At 38.2% G+C, this 17,350-nt stretch overlaps 1 protein-coding gene across 8 annotated transcripts in view; it reads right to left on the bottom strand.

Annotated features, from left to right (window-relative positions):
* SEMA5A (semaphorin 5A) overlaps positions 1 to 17,350 on the bottom strand; it is a 353,355-nt gene that overhangs the window by 114,142 nt on the left and 221,863 nt on the right. The gene's annotated exons all lie outside the window — the stretch shown is intronic.

Genomic DNA, 17,350 nt, shown 5'->3' with positions numbered 1-17,350 from the left:
CCTTCTGCATTAAAAATTAAAAATATATTATGGGTAAATGTAGGACCCCTACAATCATAGAGAAAACAAAAAGAATATACTTTGATGTTAAAATACATATTAATTATTTCTTTGGGAAAAATCTGAACCTCAAAAATGAATTCGGAATTATGATGTTTTATCAAGCCAGAAATCTCGATTTAAAAAAAAAAAACCAAACATTTTATTTTTAGAGCTGGTTTACATGTTCATAGTTTGTCTCTCCATTTGAAATTAAACCACTGTTTGAACAATCTGATCAGTGTCCTAGTTAATTTGTTCTCTACTTTCAATGTATTTCTTGGTATAATGAAACATATGTGATGTGATTTTTCAAGAAGTTTCAGTCAAAAATAGAGGTTAAAAATCTGAACGTGTTCTGTTTTGCAGCCTTGATAGAGAATAAAAACTGTGCTCAGCTTATGAAGAATTTAAACAATAAAACACTGACTGCCTTGCCATTACAGCTCATTATCATCATGATGATAACGTGACAGTGGTGGATACTAACAGAAATACAGATACATCTATTAGATTAAAAAGGTAATCACGTAATTGTATAACAAAAGCTTCTAACAAATATCGTAGCTGGAAATACAAAAAGAATTTTGTTGCATTTCCCCAAGAAATATTGTAAACTGTTCTGCCCTTTTAATATGGAGACTTATTTTTAAATACTAAATAGGATAAATGAAATGTTGGTTATCCTCTGTGCCATCGCTTACTCACAGGAAATAGAAAAGCTTAAGCTCTCCCTTACTGAGGTGTCTTAGTTTTCCTTACTCCATCATAGAATACTGTTGGAGAAGAAAGTATGCAAGCAACCTGGAAAACTCACCAATCATTGCTCAGGGACATTTAATTAAATGCCATTAACTGAGCAACAGTAATCCATGTGATGAACTTGTTGCTATAAAAACTAGCATCAATACCACTGAAAATCTGGAATAAAAATAGATAGTACTTGGTTTCTGCCACCTGCAGAAAATATACACACGCCCCCAAGAAGTGAGTCTGCCCTAACTGATGTTCTTAGATTACCTAGTTGGTTTTTACAGTTGCAAGAATGCAAAACAACTAAAAAATCTACATAATCTACCATGTGAGCTATATCTTTAGCTGAATCATTACAGCATCATCAATGTGTCTCAATAAAGTGGTCTTTATAAGTAGAACAAGACATGTTAGATTTTTTTTAAAAGATACATTATGGGGCTTGAGAAATCTTGCAGCTTGTTCATGTGAAACCTTAGCCCAAGACAGTGAACATTTTTGGTCTTGGAGGTTTTGGCCCCATGTGAAGTAAATATAAAACCAGGTCTTTTCTAGTTCTAGGTCTACTCCAGAAAGAAAAGCAGGGGAGTTGGTTTTATTTTTTTTTTTTTTTTTTTTTAATGATCCCAGATTTTAAACCAAATCATCCTCTTTCCATGCCAAATTTCAAAGGGCTTTGTATTTCAGAGCTTGTTTATTTCTGCTATTGCTAGAGAGTAACAATAATCTAAGAATCATTGGCCACATAAGAGCACAGAATTTTACAGCTTAAAAGCTTTTAGGGAAGTCCGGGAACAAATATAGTCATTGCTGGTCTGCTGGTCTTTCTACTCAACAGAGTAGAAAGAGAGAAGTTAACAAAAATGATCAGGGAAGCAAAGAGTCCCAAATTTAAGGAAAAGCAACTTCCACAACTAATCAATCAAAATTTCCTGCTTCCTGTCAAACTACACAGAGTTTACAGCAATCTTACAATTAGTCATTCAGCTGTCTGGTGTCTTGACAATTAGAAAGGAAAAATAAGTGTTAAACTGATACACATATCATTTTAATATATTTCAGTAAAAGGCACATTTAAATTATACACAAATAGTTATACCACACAGCGTTTATTCTCTAACGGCTTCAAAGCACAGAATAGCTACTTAGCTATCACACTCAGGAAATAGGAAAGGTTTGGCTTTTTCTTTGAAGAGAGTTTTGGAAGCAGCAGAAGAAAAATATAGAAAAATCCTACATTAAAATATTCTTCTCTAGGTAAAACCCCTTGTGTTTCTGCAATCTGGTTTGGTTTTGTTTTTAAATTCTTGGATGTAACTGCAGCAGTTTTGAAAGATAGTCTCTAAAAAGCAAGCATGCGCAGTATTTTAGATTTACCTTCTTTATCTTTGGCTCTGACTCCTTATTATTCCCTCTTCCCTATTACATTTCAAGTAAATATTGATGTGCTTCCTTACAGTACTGGAAATTAATTTGAATTAAAGCTGAAATGAAGTACATTGTTGATAATGCTTGTCAACAAAGGAGATACGATGGTACATTACACCTCCCCAGGCTTTTATGCAGGAGAGATGATTTAAGTCATTTGCCAAGATTAAGAATCTGAAAGGTGCAATTTTAGCCACAATCTATTTGCATACTCTCTGAAATGATTAGCAAGAGAGGCTTCTTAATGCCCTAGTGGCTATTCCAAGAGAAATTCAGTTGTATCTCTGCAACTAGAGGAGCTTCTCATGGCTGTATGTCAAAAGTTAATATGTAGTTATTTTATGAAGGTAGTATTTATGGACTATCCTTTGTATACGGGAATTAGAACTACTGATTCAAAGACTCATTTGAATAAAAAAAGGCTGACCTACATACTAGTTATTCCAAAATAAAGAGCTTTTTTCAAAAAAGATGTGTGTTTGGTAGGATAGAAAGAACATGAAAGTTAATGACAAACACTGCTCAACAATTATTGAAGATTAAACTCACCCCCCCACCCCAAAAAAAGGAAATTTAGTTTCAATTTTCAAATACGACAATTTTGGAATGTATCTATCGATGGAAATTAGGACAACTACCATCTCAATCCTCTTTTTATTGATTTCCAAAGAAAGCTTCTTAAACATACTGAATCCTTTAGAACACTTCTATACCCTGTAGACTTAATTCCCATATACGATGATGTCTCAAAAGCATCAAGGAGATATTCAATTTGTAGTTGAATCAGCAAAGGCTTCTTCTATTAATTACCATGTAATGAGTTAAATACCTACTTTAATACAGAAAACATCTACCACTCCTTAAAGTACAACAGATTGTAAGTTGTTACACTTAAAGTTTCCACTGGCAGTGTTTCCTATGAACCAAAAAGGCATTACGGAATCACGGAATCTTCAGAGTTGGAAGGGACCTCTAGAGATCATCTAGTCCAACTCCCCTGCTAGAGCAGGATTACCTAAAGCACATCCCTCAGGGCTGCATCCAGGCGGGTCTTGAAAATCTCCAGAGTAGGGGACTCCACAACCTCCCTGGGCAGCCTGTTCCAGTGCTCTGTCACCCTCACTGTAAAGAAGTTTTTCCGTGTATTTGAACGGAACTTCCTATGTTCCAGCTTGTGCCCATTGCCCCTTGTCCTGTCACTGGGAACCATTGAAAAGAGCCTGGCTCCGTCCTCCTTAAACCCACCCTTTAGATACTTGTAAACATTAATCAGGTCCCCCCTCAACCTTCTCTTCTCCAGGCTAAAGAGTCCCAGCTCTTTCAGCCTTTCCTCATAAGGGAGGTGCTCCAGTCCCATAATCATCTTGGTTGCCCTTCGCTGGACTCGCTCCAGTAGTTCCCTGTCCCTCTTGAACTGGGGAGCCCAAAACTGGACACAGTACTCCAGTTGTGGCCTCACCAGTGCAGAGTAGAGGGGAAGAATGACCTCCCTCGACCTACTGGCCACAGTCTTCCCTATGCAGCCCAGGATGCCATTGGCCTTCTTGGCGACAAGGGCACACTGCTGACTCATGGATAATTTGCTGTCTACCAGGACCCCCAGGTCCTTCTCCTCAGAGCTGCTTCCCAGCATGTCCGCCCCTAACCTATACTGGTGTTTGGCATTCTTCCTTCCCAGGTGCACGACCCTACACTTGCTTTTGTTGAACCTCATTAGGTTCTTCTCTGCCCAGCTCTCCAGCCTGTCCAGGTCACGCTGGATGGCAGCACGGCCCTCTGGAGTGTCGGCCACCCCTCCCAGCTTGGTATCATCAGCAAACTTGCTGAGGATACACTCTGTCCCCTCATCTAGGTCATTAATGAATATATTGAACAAAATTGGTCCAAGTATTGACCCCTGAGGGACACCACTCGTTACAGGCCTCCAACTGGACTCTGTGCCGCTGATCACAACCCTCTGAGTTCTGTCACTCAGCCAGCTCTCGATCCACCTCACTGTCACCTCGTCTAGCCCATACTTCCTCAGCTTCCTAATGAGGATGTTATGGGAGACAGTGTCAAAAGCCTTGCTAAGGTCAAGGTAGATATTACATTTCAGAAGATAGTGCAATTTGAGTACCATCCCTCAGTGGCCAATTCATGTCTCTCATGTCAAACTGGAATTTAAATCCAGCTCCAGATTCATTCAAGATCTTTCAAATAAATCGAAAATTCAAGTTCCAAAGGGAAATCCTGGCTTGTACCAGGAATAGTGTGGCCAGCAGGACTAGGGCAGTAATTGTCCCCCTGTACTCAGCACTGGTGAGGCCACACCTTGAATACTGTGTCCAGTTTTGGGCCCCTCACTACAAGAAAGACATTGAGGTGCTGGAGCATGTCCAAAGAAGATCAACAGAGCTGGTGAGGGGCCTAGAGCACGTCTTAAGAAGACCAGCTGAGGGAACTGGGTTGTTTAGTCTAGAGAAGAGGAGGCTGAGGGGAGACCTTATCGCTCTCTACAACTACCTGAAAGGAGGTTGTAGTGATGCTGGTGTCTGCCTCTTTCCCCAAGTAACAAGCAACAAGACAAGAGGAAATGGCCTCAACTTGCGCCAGGGGAAGTTTAGATTGGATATTAGGAAAAATTCTTCACCAAAAGAGTTGTCAAGCATTGGAAAAGGCTGCCCCGGGAACTGGTTGGGTCACCATCCCCGGAGGTATTTAAAATGTGTAGATGTTCTTTTACTTAATTCTTTTACTAGTTTGGAAGGGACCTTTAAAATCATCAAGTCCAACCTCAAGCTAACACTGCCAAAAAACATCACTAAACCGTGTTCCTAAGCACCACATCTACCCGTCTTTTAAATATGTTTATGGTGCTTAGGGACATGGTTTAATGGTGGACTCGGCAGCATTAGATTTACAGAACTCAATGGTCTTAAAGGTCTTTTCCAACCTAAATGATTCTATGATTCTATACCCCATATGAGTGTTGCTACTATCTGGATCACTGTATCAACAGACTGACTTTTCTGTCTTGTGTTGCTGTGTTCATTGCGGAGGATAATCCCATGGAAATGTATCAGATTTGCTCAAGGCATGGCTACTCGATCATCTCCCCATACCAAGTATCACCATTTATACCCTTCAGAAAGTTATATTAAAATGTGAGAATTCAAACACATAACAATACTTTAGAAACTAACATCGATTTAAGAAATGCAGCTCATGCAGAGAGGGTATAGTTAAAACTACAGCATAAAATCTTTAGATGAGGTGTTAATGAGTTTGAAAAGAGAAAGTTGTTCCTCAGGATTTGGTAAACAGGTGACTGACAACAATTTCAAGTTTGGCTCTAATACTCCACATTCTTTATCTTATTCTTCCTTGTGGAAATATCAGAAAATCTCAGGTAGGCAATACAGAGCAAAGGCACGATTCGTAACAACATCAAGTACGAAGTCCTTGATCTCATCAAGCAATAATCTCATTTTGAATTTGTATTTAATTTACCCAAGTTCTGTCTATAAAGTTCTCGGTAATAAAAAATATTTGCAAGGATCATGAAGAATGAAGCCAGCATTCTCAAAGAAGTCCAGTATAACATTTTTTTGGTCTTGCAACAGACCGAAGTAACTTGGCATGGAAAAAGACATATTCTTCTAGCTCAGAAAAGGAATGCACTTCAACATCAGTTCAAAATGAAATGCAATATCAAGACTATGTTAGAGCACCAAACTTACAGCCAAAACAAAATATATCTATTTATTGCCTTTGATCATAGTTACTGTATTTGAATCAAACAGATGCTGCCAATATACACAGTAACCTGTGAGCATGTGGTATGAGACTACCTTTAACAAGAATACCAATTTTTTTTCTTTTTTTTTTCAGAAGTCTCAAATATTTTGGTCCATTGGATATGAATTCTCATTTTAAATCAAAACATTATCATAAGAAACAATTATGTAAGGATTGCTTAGGGCTGTACTTAAGGTTGTAGTTAAAGTGAGCTATCTAGTTCATACTTACAGACCTAAATTAGGACAAATTAGGCTGCAGTGCAGACACAGGCAGTTGAGAAAAGTGTGACTGGCAACACTGTTTTGTTTGCAACATGAAAAAATTTTATGCCCTAAGAGCAGTTAGTTGGTAACTAAGCAGACCCAACATAAAGAGCTACACGTGAATACCATATATTCCAGAGAATGCCCATTTGGCAATATATTGTAACTACAGCCACTCTTGTAGGCAACACCCAGCTTTCACTGTATTAAAAAAATCACACATGCACACACAAAACTCGCAGCCCTGAGGCAAAGACAACGCCCGAACTCTTATGGTTCTGAATTGGAAATGTTACATCTGTCAAGAGATGCATAATTTTGATATCCTGGTTTCTGAAAAGAGAAAGAAATAAAACTATAAGGCTGCCTATAAGTAGATAGGACTGGACTTCTCAGATAGTGGAGATGAGAACCTCTAAAGAAATGTGTAACCTCTAGCTAAAGGAGTAGCGTAGATAATAAACATAGATATTAATCACAAGATGAAATCGTTCTTTTGATATACTGCTTGCTCTCTGACACAGAGCAGCAGTGAAGAATACCACACTGTACACAAAGGATAAAACTACTATCGAGTACAGGCCCTGGATCCCTGCCAGTCTCCCCAAGTTGAGACGTATTAACTCTGATTGGATCTGACCAGACAGGGAGTGCTTACTGCTCCTATTATTTTTCATTGCCTTCCTTCGTGCCACCACAATAATAAATATCTTGTACTACCCAACGCACGCTATGAATATGATAGTGTTTTCCCACTGAATAAATTTTCCAGTGCTTAGATCAAAGAAGCATTTATATGCACAAGTGGAATAAACTACTTCTCAGATAATAACCCACAATAAACCTCGCCTGATTTCTTAACTGAGTCATATGTGGCTATTTTCATTGGAAGTGTCAGAAAGACAACTGACTACTGCACAGATCCAGAAGCATCATAAACTTGGCCGACTAGAATGTTTGAGGGTCTATCCTTTACTCAAACTCATTTGCAGTTTGCATAGTACATGCCCCTATGCCTCAGTCCCCAGATGGGCCAAATCCAGTACATACACTCAGTATAAATCCAGTACGATGTGCGTGGAACTTCAGCAGCAATTTCTGCTTAAAGCATAGTTTTTATTCAGAAATACAGAAGGAAAGAATGATGCCGATTTCTTTCTAATCTGAAGTAAATTAGGAAGTAAATGGACAAGAGAGAGAAGCAAAGTTGGGATTAGACACATGAACCTAAAAACCCCTCACCAGAAGACGTTCATCTCACTACTCTAGGGTATTAAAGCAGTAATAGCCATAGTATATAATACATATGTAATGTAATTAATAATATGCAATATGATTATTTGTCATTATATTATTTATATAATAGTCTTGGAGTCAGGACATCTGGCAATAACAGGAAATCTCACAGAGCTTGTTAGTTAAAAATCAGCTCTTATCTTCTAGCCAAGTGATCTAATCATTCCTATTCCTCCTGAAGGTGTCATTCCTATTCCTTCTGAAGGTGTGCAGCTGTAGAACCAAATTTCCAAGATTCATGGGATAAAAAATAAAAATAAAAAAAAAATAGAAGAACGAATCTGTAGACAAGTGAGTCTCTGCTCCAAATATTATGACTCTTATCCAGTGACTTGATACATTAAAATATGGAACCTCATCTATTTTTTTGTGAACCTGCCTGAAGGTTACAGGACTCTTCACACAAAGGCTACATATTTGGAATAACACATTTTGATTACTCTTACGAGTCACAGAACAAAGTAAATAAGGCATATCTTAACTGAGAAATTCTTTAGCTTATGAAGATTTGCCATGTCGTATGACCAGAGCTGGGTAAACATGAGCAAAAAAAAAAATCCACAAATACTATTGTGGAAAGCCCTCACTGATTACTAGTGGCACTGCTTGTATTTGCTTAGTTGTAAACATTCAGATTGATTGAGGTTTAATGGGGAAAAGGCCGCAGAATGAAGATGCTATAAATGCTAACAAAAACAGAAGTAGAAAATCACATTTGATGATTGCTTTACTGATCGCTCACACTGAATATCATACATATAATATCATCATGCTTGTGACCAAACGTTTTTTTCTTTTTTTTTTTTTTTAGGGTCAAAGATGAGTTTCGTGTAGGGTTTGGACTTTTATTTCTCCCATGATTTAACTATTTTGCTTTCTTCTTTGGTTGGCAGGGGTTCATTGAGTCACTCTTATGCATGTCCACCTTAAATGAAAGGCTTTTAAAAAGTAAAAAGCCTTGCAGAATATTCTAAGGATGCTGACAATGCTCAGCAGTGTGCTAAGTTACCTAATCTTTTCTGAAAAGTTCTGATACCACCAACTCGCTCCAAAGGGAAGGCTTCCTCCCCACACCGCTCAGGATGGGTCCTGAACACTGACTGTGTACTCATGCAAGAGTTACACAATTGGTTCAAACATCAAACTTTGTCCCAAGATAAGGATGATCCCAACAGCTGTACATTACCAGGGGCATAACAAGATATTTATTTGAATATAGGCTTAGATGCTAATAGATAACTTGGATTTGAAGATAGCAGGAACAACACTGAGACACCTCTTTTGCTCACAGCTTCGCATTCTGTGTATTAGAATTATCTAATAACAAATGAATGTAGGGGTTTAGCAAGTCTAGCTTCCCTGTCAGGAAGAAGAGGTGATAGTTCCCAAAAAACCAGAAAGGTTATTTGGGCATTCTAAGTTTATATAGTAGTCAAACGGGATTTAAAAGCTCAGCATCACTGTGACAAAGAGGAGCTGGTCTCTTTTAAAGGGAAGGTTTGAGGCTTTGTCTCCAGCTCATCACGATCTCTCCCTTCCTAGCATTAGTCTCACGCCCATGCAAGCAAAGCCAGCTGTTCTTCAGCCAACAGCTGTTTCTTGCAGCAATTCCAGCTTCCAGTGGCAGCACAAAAGCGCACACACCGTATGTTCTTTGGACATTTATTTATAGTCTTTAGCCAATAGAGCTGGGTAATTATAAAGACATAACGATAATTTGTGAACAGAAAAAAAGGGCTTCTCCTTCTAAAATTTGTCCCATGAGAGAATAGAATACCAATGCCATCTACTTACAGAAGGCAACTCATGAACATGCTATCTAAAATATGAACAAACTATATGAGCAAATATCAGCAACAAACTAATCAAAATCATGACCTATTTATGAGTTGATTATAATAACAAAAAATGACTACAAATAAGTGGTGGGTAATCTGTGAACCAAATAAAGGGCTACGATTCTCACAGATAAATTGCTGTCAATTAATAATTTAACCAGCTCTAGTTAGAGCCATCTATTTATTAAGAAACCTCTATAGCACTCTCCAACTGGAGCTGGCAGAATGATTAATCTCTACACACAGTGATAAAGCCAAGGGAAATCAGTACTACTGGACATTTAAAACGCTGGGTTTCATTCTCTAGAGCCCTATAGTATCATTTATAACTATGTAACCTGGACTTTAGACATGGGCATTCTCATTTTGTAACATTTTAAAGCCACTTTGCTCAGTACAGATGACACAATACACAAGGCAGTGGCAATTCAACACTTCCTGCTTAAATTGCGTAGTAAAACTACTACGGCTTACACTATCCTTTTTTATCTTTAAAGATATTCTACATGGAAAATAACATAAATATTCTAGCAGGAATATATAGCAAGCATTCTTCGTAACATTAGCGTAAATTCCAGAGTGAACACTAGAGTCTTGAAGAAAAACCATGCAAACTTTTAAATCTTTTTTTTAACTTTGAAGTAAAATGTTTCCTGCAAAGATTAATCATATAAACAAAGTATTCATTTAGCTAGGGTTTTCCTTTATTGGAGGTATTGGACACTGGAAAAGGAGGAGAGAATAAGGTTATTAATTTTATGGTTTACTGCACGATTTTAAAAAAAAAAAATGTTCAAGATCATCATGTTGCTGTTAGGACTGGTGTCTTCCAACATGCACTGGTTTTAGACAGCAGGGTAAACTGATGACTGTCCTTGCCTCAAGTCTCTTAAAATGACATTGCATGAGGCCAGAAGGATAAGAAGTTACAGGGAAGTAGTTTGTTGCAGAGACGTTTTACAACTGTGTAAAAGCGCACTATGCCTTTGCCATGCAATGGCATGAGAAACAAAGCAACTGTGTTTTCTGTTAGAACAGAAGAGAAATAGTTTTAAAAGGTGACAACTGCCCGCCACAGTGTCTATGCCTCATTATGCATCTGCACTTTGATTTTCCTGTTTCTCTGTTTTTGAACTAGAAAGTATTAAAACATACAAATAGACTTCCTTCCACTTTCACACTTGGCTTGTGACTCAAATTATGACTACTTTGATCATTATTATTATTGCCTTTATATTGTAGTTTATAGACTAAAAAGGTGCTTTTCAAACTGAGAGGAAATATCTCTAGCTCCTTTCTACAAAATTATCTGCACATTACTTCCAATAACCTCAACAAACCTGAGAAAATACAGTCAGAAGTAGAACCAAATTGGAAAAAATGCAGTCAGTTTAAGCATTGTTTCTCTCTTCACTATATATGAGACACATACAAGCATATGTTTTTACTTATAATTTTAAGGTCCATAACTTCACAGTGCTACATATATTATGACACCATGCACATTAAACTGTGAAAGCTGCACACTTTGATCAGAACCTGTAGTCTGCCAAGAAAATGACAATATTTCATCTGAGACATTTTAGCAAAAACACATGCAGAACAGTGTTTTTTCTTGTTAAGACCTTGCGTTGTTCCCTAGCAAAAAAGTGTCATGTATTAATTACAGGGGGAAAAAAAAAATAAAGAAGAAAAAAAAAGATAGAACTGTAACAAAAATCACAGAGGAATCAAATCATGCCATACTTTGCATCAATTCACTCCCATCTAATAAGACAAACTGTTTTGATAGCATTTCCAAACTGAGTTTCACGCACACTTCCAAATCACTTCAGGAGGTTTCTGGATAATATAGAGCATTGCAGCTTTATGAGAAAAATGTTATATTTGTGGAGATGTATTACCTGTTATAACCCTTCTAAAGGCAAATGTATGAAAAATCCATCTCCATTTTAAAAAAATGTATTTTGAAATTTCTCTGTGAAATCTCTCCACTTCATAATAACTGCTGTATGTATTTAATGAAAATTATTTTCATCATTATCATCTGCACTGCTACCTATAATTTTGACTCTTAAGAGAAGGGAAAAATACTTTCTAGAACTTCTTTGAAAGGGAAGTTCAAAACCTGTTGCAACATCCCTCAGTTATCTTTAAGTCTCAGATAAAACCTGGCTTTATGGCATAAAAATTCAGGTTCAGTTCAGTGAACATCCCACTCTTTAGAGACATGTAATGTAGGCAATAGTACATCTTTCCTCAAGTTTCATATTCTCTTTATAAGTCAGCCACACCCCAATTTCATCAATGCTAAACTATAAATCCCAATAATCAAGATCCACCACTGGGCAAATACCATTTCTACTCAGGATATGGAGGGGACATCCTCAGTCCACTGGGACAGTGCAAATATTACTTTTCTGAACTCCCAAGAAATAGCAACCAGAAACTGTTTTCAGAATAGCCTCAAACTAGACACCATACTTAATTTTCTTATTCCTTCTCATAAATCAATACATTTTGCAACAGTCCTCTAAATAAGGGCTACTTGCTCTTGTTGCAGCGTCCTGTTTTCTGAAAAATGCTTTGAAGACCTTTTGATATTGGCAACGTTTTTAACTATCGAACACCTAGGCATTTAAATTGAAAGGGAGAAATAAAAGGCAGAAAGAAATGGGGGGGGGGGGAAGAGACAAAACTATGACATACATAGCACCATTTTGCTTTGATTTTTTTCTAATGAAGAAGGAAGTAAAGTCTTTTAAAACTTGAAACACCAGAATATTGGGTTGTTTTCTAGCTTGCTCTAATTTTAACTAATTATTATAGATGATTTTTAGTTCAGAATTTCTGTGAATGCCTTCCTTGACTTTCCTTTCTGAATCAATGAAAACTGTTTCAGGGATTTCTGCCTGCCTCAAGCCAGCAGCACTGCTAGTTCTAAGCGACACAAAATGTGCAGGAACTGATATATCCCTTCGTTCTGTGTTAGAAGTCAGTGCAGCGAAAGATTAAGATGTGTTTCCAAAGTACTAAAGCACATTTTTGATATGAGCGGTAGCTGTTAAATCCCAGCACATCAGAATCTCCTAGCAGAATGATGACTTGGCAAAGGTTTAGGAAATGAAGACTGTTGACAGAGCAGATTAATGCATTTGTTTGCTTACTCCCAGTCTCCCCTTAAGTAATATTATATCTATTTAAGGTTTAATGAAATTAGATTACACTTTTATACTGTCAGGGTTATTCTCCTCTATAATATTTGTATTCTAATCACAGGGTGGATAGGTAAGTGAATGTGAGGGAGGGAAGAGAGAATTTTCTCCTAACTACTGCCCATCTGCTTCAAAGAATGGGGTTTTTCCTTTGAGTCACCAAGACAGCAAGACAGCAGAGCATTCATTTGTATTCAATCCAATCTATATGCCTACCTTTCCACTGAATCAGCTTTGTGCATTCCAAAATACAATTTTAGTAAGAATGTTGTAATGAACTGTAACTACAAAAGTTATGCAGAGTACGTCTCACACAGCATGGGTTGGATCCATCCTGCTTTACATCAGTAGGTGTAAATTGTTTACTGCCAGTACTTCTGTTAGAGTTGAATGCACTCCCCTTTTGGCAGCAGAAAATACAATGACATCTATTATCACAGGGTTGAGTGAAAATGTACTTTAGCCCAACCTATTTGCCCATTGTAGTGGCATACGACAGACAGACAGTAATTTAGGTTGGAAGGGACAACAGGAGGTCTCAAGTCCAACGTCCCGCTCAAAGAACAGCTAGCTATAACACAGACTGGGTTGCTGTCTAGTCTTGAAAACCTCCAACAATGGAGACTGCACAACTTCTCTAGGAAATTCGATCCAGTGCTTGACTGTCCTCGGAGTGAAAAAGTCTTTCTTTATATTCAGTCTGAAATGCTCTGCCTGTTGTCTCGTGTCTTCCCACCATGCACCACTGTGAGGAGCCTGGCTCCGTTCTTCATGTATCCTATAGGTATTTGTAGGCTGTTACTAGACCCCCCCACTGAAGTCTTCTCTCCTCTAGGATGAACAAGGAGTTCTCTCAACTTCTCCTCGTAGGGCATGGTGATGCAGCCCCCACCAGAAGGTGGTCCTCCACTGAATTTGGTTCAGTTTATCAACATCCTTCTTGCATTGGAGGGAGGCCAAAACTGCATGTGGTCTGAAGTGTGTGGAGTACATGGGGATAATCTCTTCCCTTGATCCACTGGCTACGTTCCTGTTAATACAGCCTGAGACACTGTTGGCCTTCTTTACTGCAAGGGCACGCTCTTGGCTCATGTTCAGCTTGCTGTCTACCAAAGTTCCCAAGTCCTTTCAGCAGAGTTGTTTCCTAGACAGTCAGTCCCCAGCCTCAGTCATTGCATAGAGTTGGTCTGCCCCAGATTTGGGACTTCACATTTGCACCTGTTGAATTTGGTGAGGTTCTTGCTAGCCCATCCCTCCAGCACGTCTACGTCCTTTGGATGGCAGCACTGTCTTTCATTGTAACTACTGGTACCCTGGTCTGGTGTCATCTGCACGCTTGATAGAGCGCACTCTGCTATCTCCTCCAGGTCATCGATTAAAACAGGACAGAACTCAGCTCCTTACCACTTTTATACATCTCATTAACAACTACCCTCTGAGCCTGATATCCAAACAGGTTTTATACATCCAGTTGTCTGCTTATACAGACCATACATCCTAATTTGGATATATGAATATTCATAGAATAGAATCATAGAATCATCCAGGTTGGAAAAGACCCTTGGGATCATCGAGCCCAACCATCAGCCCCACTCTCCCCTACACCATATCCCCCAACACCACTTCTAAACAACTCTTAAGCACATTCAGGGATGGTGACTCCACCACCTCCCTGGGCAGCCTATTCCAGTATCTGACCACTCTTTCTGTGAAGAATTTTTTCCTAATGTCCAGCCTAAACCTACCCTGTTGCAGCTTGAACCCATTCCCTCTTGTTCTATCGCTAATTACCTGTGAGAAGAGACCAGCACCAACCTCTCTACAATGTCCTTTCAAGTAGTTGTAGAGAGCGATGAGGTCTCCCCTCAGCCTCCTCTTCCTCAAACTAAACAGTCCCAGCTCCTTCAATCGCTCCTCATAAGATTTATCCTGCAGGCCCTTCACCAGCTTCGTTGCCCTCCTCTGCACTCGCTCCAGCACCTCGATATCTCTCTCGTATTGAGGTGCCCAGAACTGGACACAATACTCAAGGTGTGCCCTCACCAGTGTTGAGTACAGGGGGACAATCACCTCCCTCCTTCTGCTGGTCACACTGTTTCTAATACAAGCCAGGATGCCATTGGCTTTCTTGGCCACCTGGGCACACTCCCATTATTGTGGGAGACAGTGTCAAAAGCCTTGCTAAATTTGAGGTTCTACCCTCTCCTCATGTACAAATCCAGTCATTTTACCACAGAAAGTAATCAGTTGGTCAGATGTGAGTCACCCTTAGGAAATTAATATGGAACGTTGCCAGCACCACCTTCTCCATCATGTGCCCACAGAAGTGTGCTCCAAGGAGGTGTGCTCCTTGATTTTCCCAGGGACTGCATGCAGATCAGCCCGTTGTTCCCCATATCATTCCTTAGGCTTTTTTTGAAGATGGAGCATTATGGCAAAAATTTAACTCCAAATTTAATTTGCCACCACTTTTAATAATGTAAGTAAATTAAAACAGAAAAGATACAATAACGACAACCTGTCTCAGTCTGGTAAGGACTGTAACCCCACTCTTCCACCTCTCCCAAACATACACATGCTCTATGGTGTTGGGAGCTTGTATAACATTGTATGCAGGAGTAAGCCCGGACACTGGATGAGTTCAAAATTATTAAACTTGGTCTGCTTTCAAAGTTATTGTTTATTTCCGAGGTTAAGGCTGCTGCCTTTTAGTTTCTGTTGTTAACAGAAGCAGTGGTGTTTTCTCAGTAATCTTTTACGACATGTAGTTTAGGATGCAAACTCAGTGTTAACTGCTCCACATCCTCTACACTAGCAAAGATACAACTATGGAGAACTAAGATGCTGCATCATTACCAATATCATGAAACTAAAATTATGACCTGCACCCCAAAGAAGGTAAAAATACTGCCTGCCTCCTCAAATCATAAGATTTTGAGTAAATTATGCTGTGTATTTTGGTATATCTTGGGATTTTTAAATTACCCTTATGTATTGCAGGTATGTTATTTATATATAAATATTTGTGTGGCAACTTCAAAATCTAAAAAAAATGGTAATTTTTCAGAAAAGTGAATATTAATATTTGTTGGAAAATAAAGCTTAGTACTCATACTTGATTGGCGGGGAGAGGGCAGAAGGAATGTTACAAAACCCCTACTGTGATTCAGTGAAATAGAAATGTCTCTGTCAAGAAAACTTCAAGAACACTTTATTGTTACCTGTTTGTTTTTTTTTTATGATGTGGTTTCTCACACTTACAAAACATACACTGTCCAATTACATAAAAGCATCCCATCTGCTAGAGTCAGACTAAAGATCCAGCTAAAGTAGTATTTTTCTTCCATGAATGACCAAAACCAGAGGTACAGAGAAGAATAAAAGCAGAAGGCAAATGTACATCAAAAGAAGTATAGGAGCAATATCGTTTTAGCAGCAAGAAAGATGCATAAAAAGAACCTAGAATATTTATTGAACGCAATTTATTAATGAACCATGAAACGTAAAGTTTTAGATCCTCGCTTACTGAAGCAAACATGAAAAGAAAACTCAGTAGGGGAAACTCAAAACTGAAGACAATCAGAATAATGACAAATGACAACATTCTCGGTGCTGCCATTATAATATAAATATCCCACAATGCAGTGATAGTCTCTTCATATAAAACCAATTCAGCACACGTTTCTGTAATTCTGTTTCTGTCAGGAGACTGCTACAATACAAACAGCATTTAGTATTGGCATGATTTCACTTAAAATGCTATGATTTACCAGACAGCAGGCTGTTTCAGCTATAATTGGTCAAATCCAAGCACAGTTTTAACCTATTAAAAGATTTTATGTTACTGCCTATCTTTCAAGGAGCACAATGAGAAAGCTACGAGGATAATATGCAGAGAAATATTGTCCCACTCGAATGCACCAAATTACTATAAAATTTCTTCAGACTCAAAAGAGGCAATCTTCTCTGAAAAATGGTACCATGCTTTCAAGGGAAAATTTAATCATATATTAAATCACAATGCACATTTTTCTTGGCCTCTTGATAAACGATAAACCATAGAATGTATAATTTTCAGTAGTAAATCATAATTTTAGTAACTAAAAGGATTGATCCAGTTTCTAGTGAATCAGTAATTTTGGAATTTACTTCATTGATTGCAAGATCAAATAAATTGGATAAGGATTTTTTTCCTCTTGTTGATCAACAGATACTTTCCCTAAATTTATCGTATTTGGTGCCTACTCACTGTGAGACAAACTATGCACGTTAACAAGCCATTGCTTTTATGAGCTATCCCCTCTAGTGTACATGAGACTAAGTATTTGAGAACTACCCTAAATCTTATGCCATCAGGCTCTAAACATGCTACTCCAATTTAGTATTTCAGTCTCAGCTGGGGACATCCTTGTTCTGCAAAAACAGTTCTCTGACACCCTTGCTATTTTTAAGTTTGAAATTTTGAACCAAGAGAGCACTACTTCTAACAAAGGCAAATTTAGGTGGAGGATTATTTTTCTTGCATTGCTAAATTCACATATAAATGGACAAACAATAAGGCAGGGTGTAAAACTGCATAATAAATGACTTAAAAATGAAATGAAAAGAAAAGGAAATAAAAGATTTGTGAGCAGAAAAGTCAGAAGTAACAATAGCAGTAATTCTATTTGCTATTTGTAGAGTTATTTCTATCTCAGAGGATCCTAAACTGTCTTATCTTGGGTGAGACTGTACC

Source organism: Larus michahellis, chromosome 2, assembly GCF_964199755.1.
Source record: "Larus michahellis chromosome 2, bLarMic1.1, whole genome shotgun sequence".
NCBI lineage: Eukaryota > Metazoa > Chordata > Aves > Charadriiformes > Laridae > Larus > Larus michahellis.
This window is presented reverse-complemented; position numbering and strand designations above follow the sequence as displayed.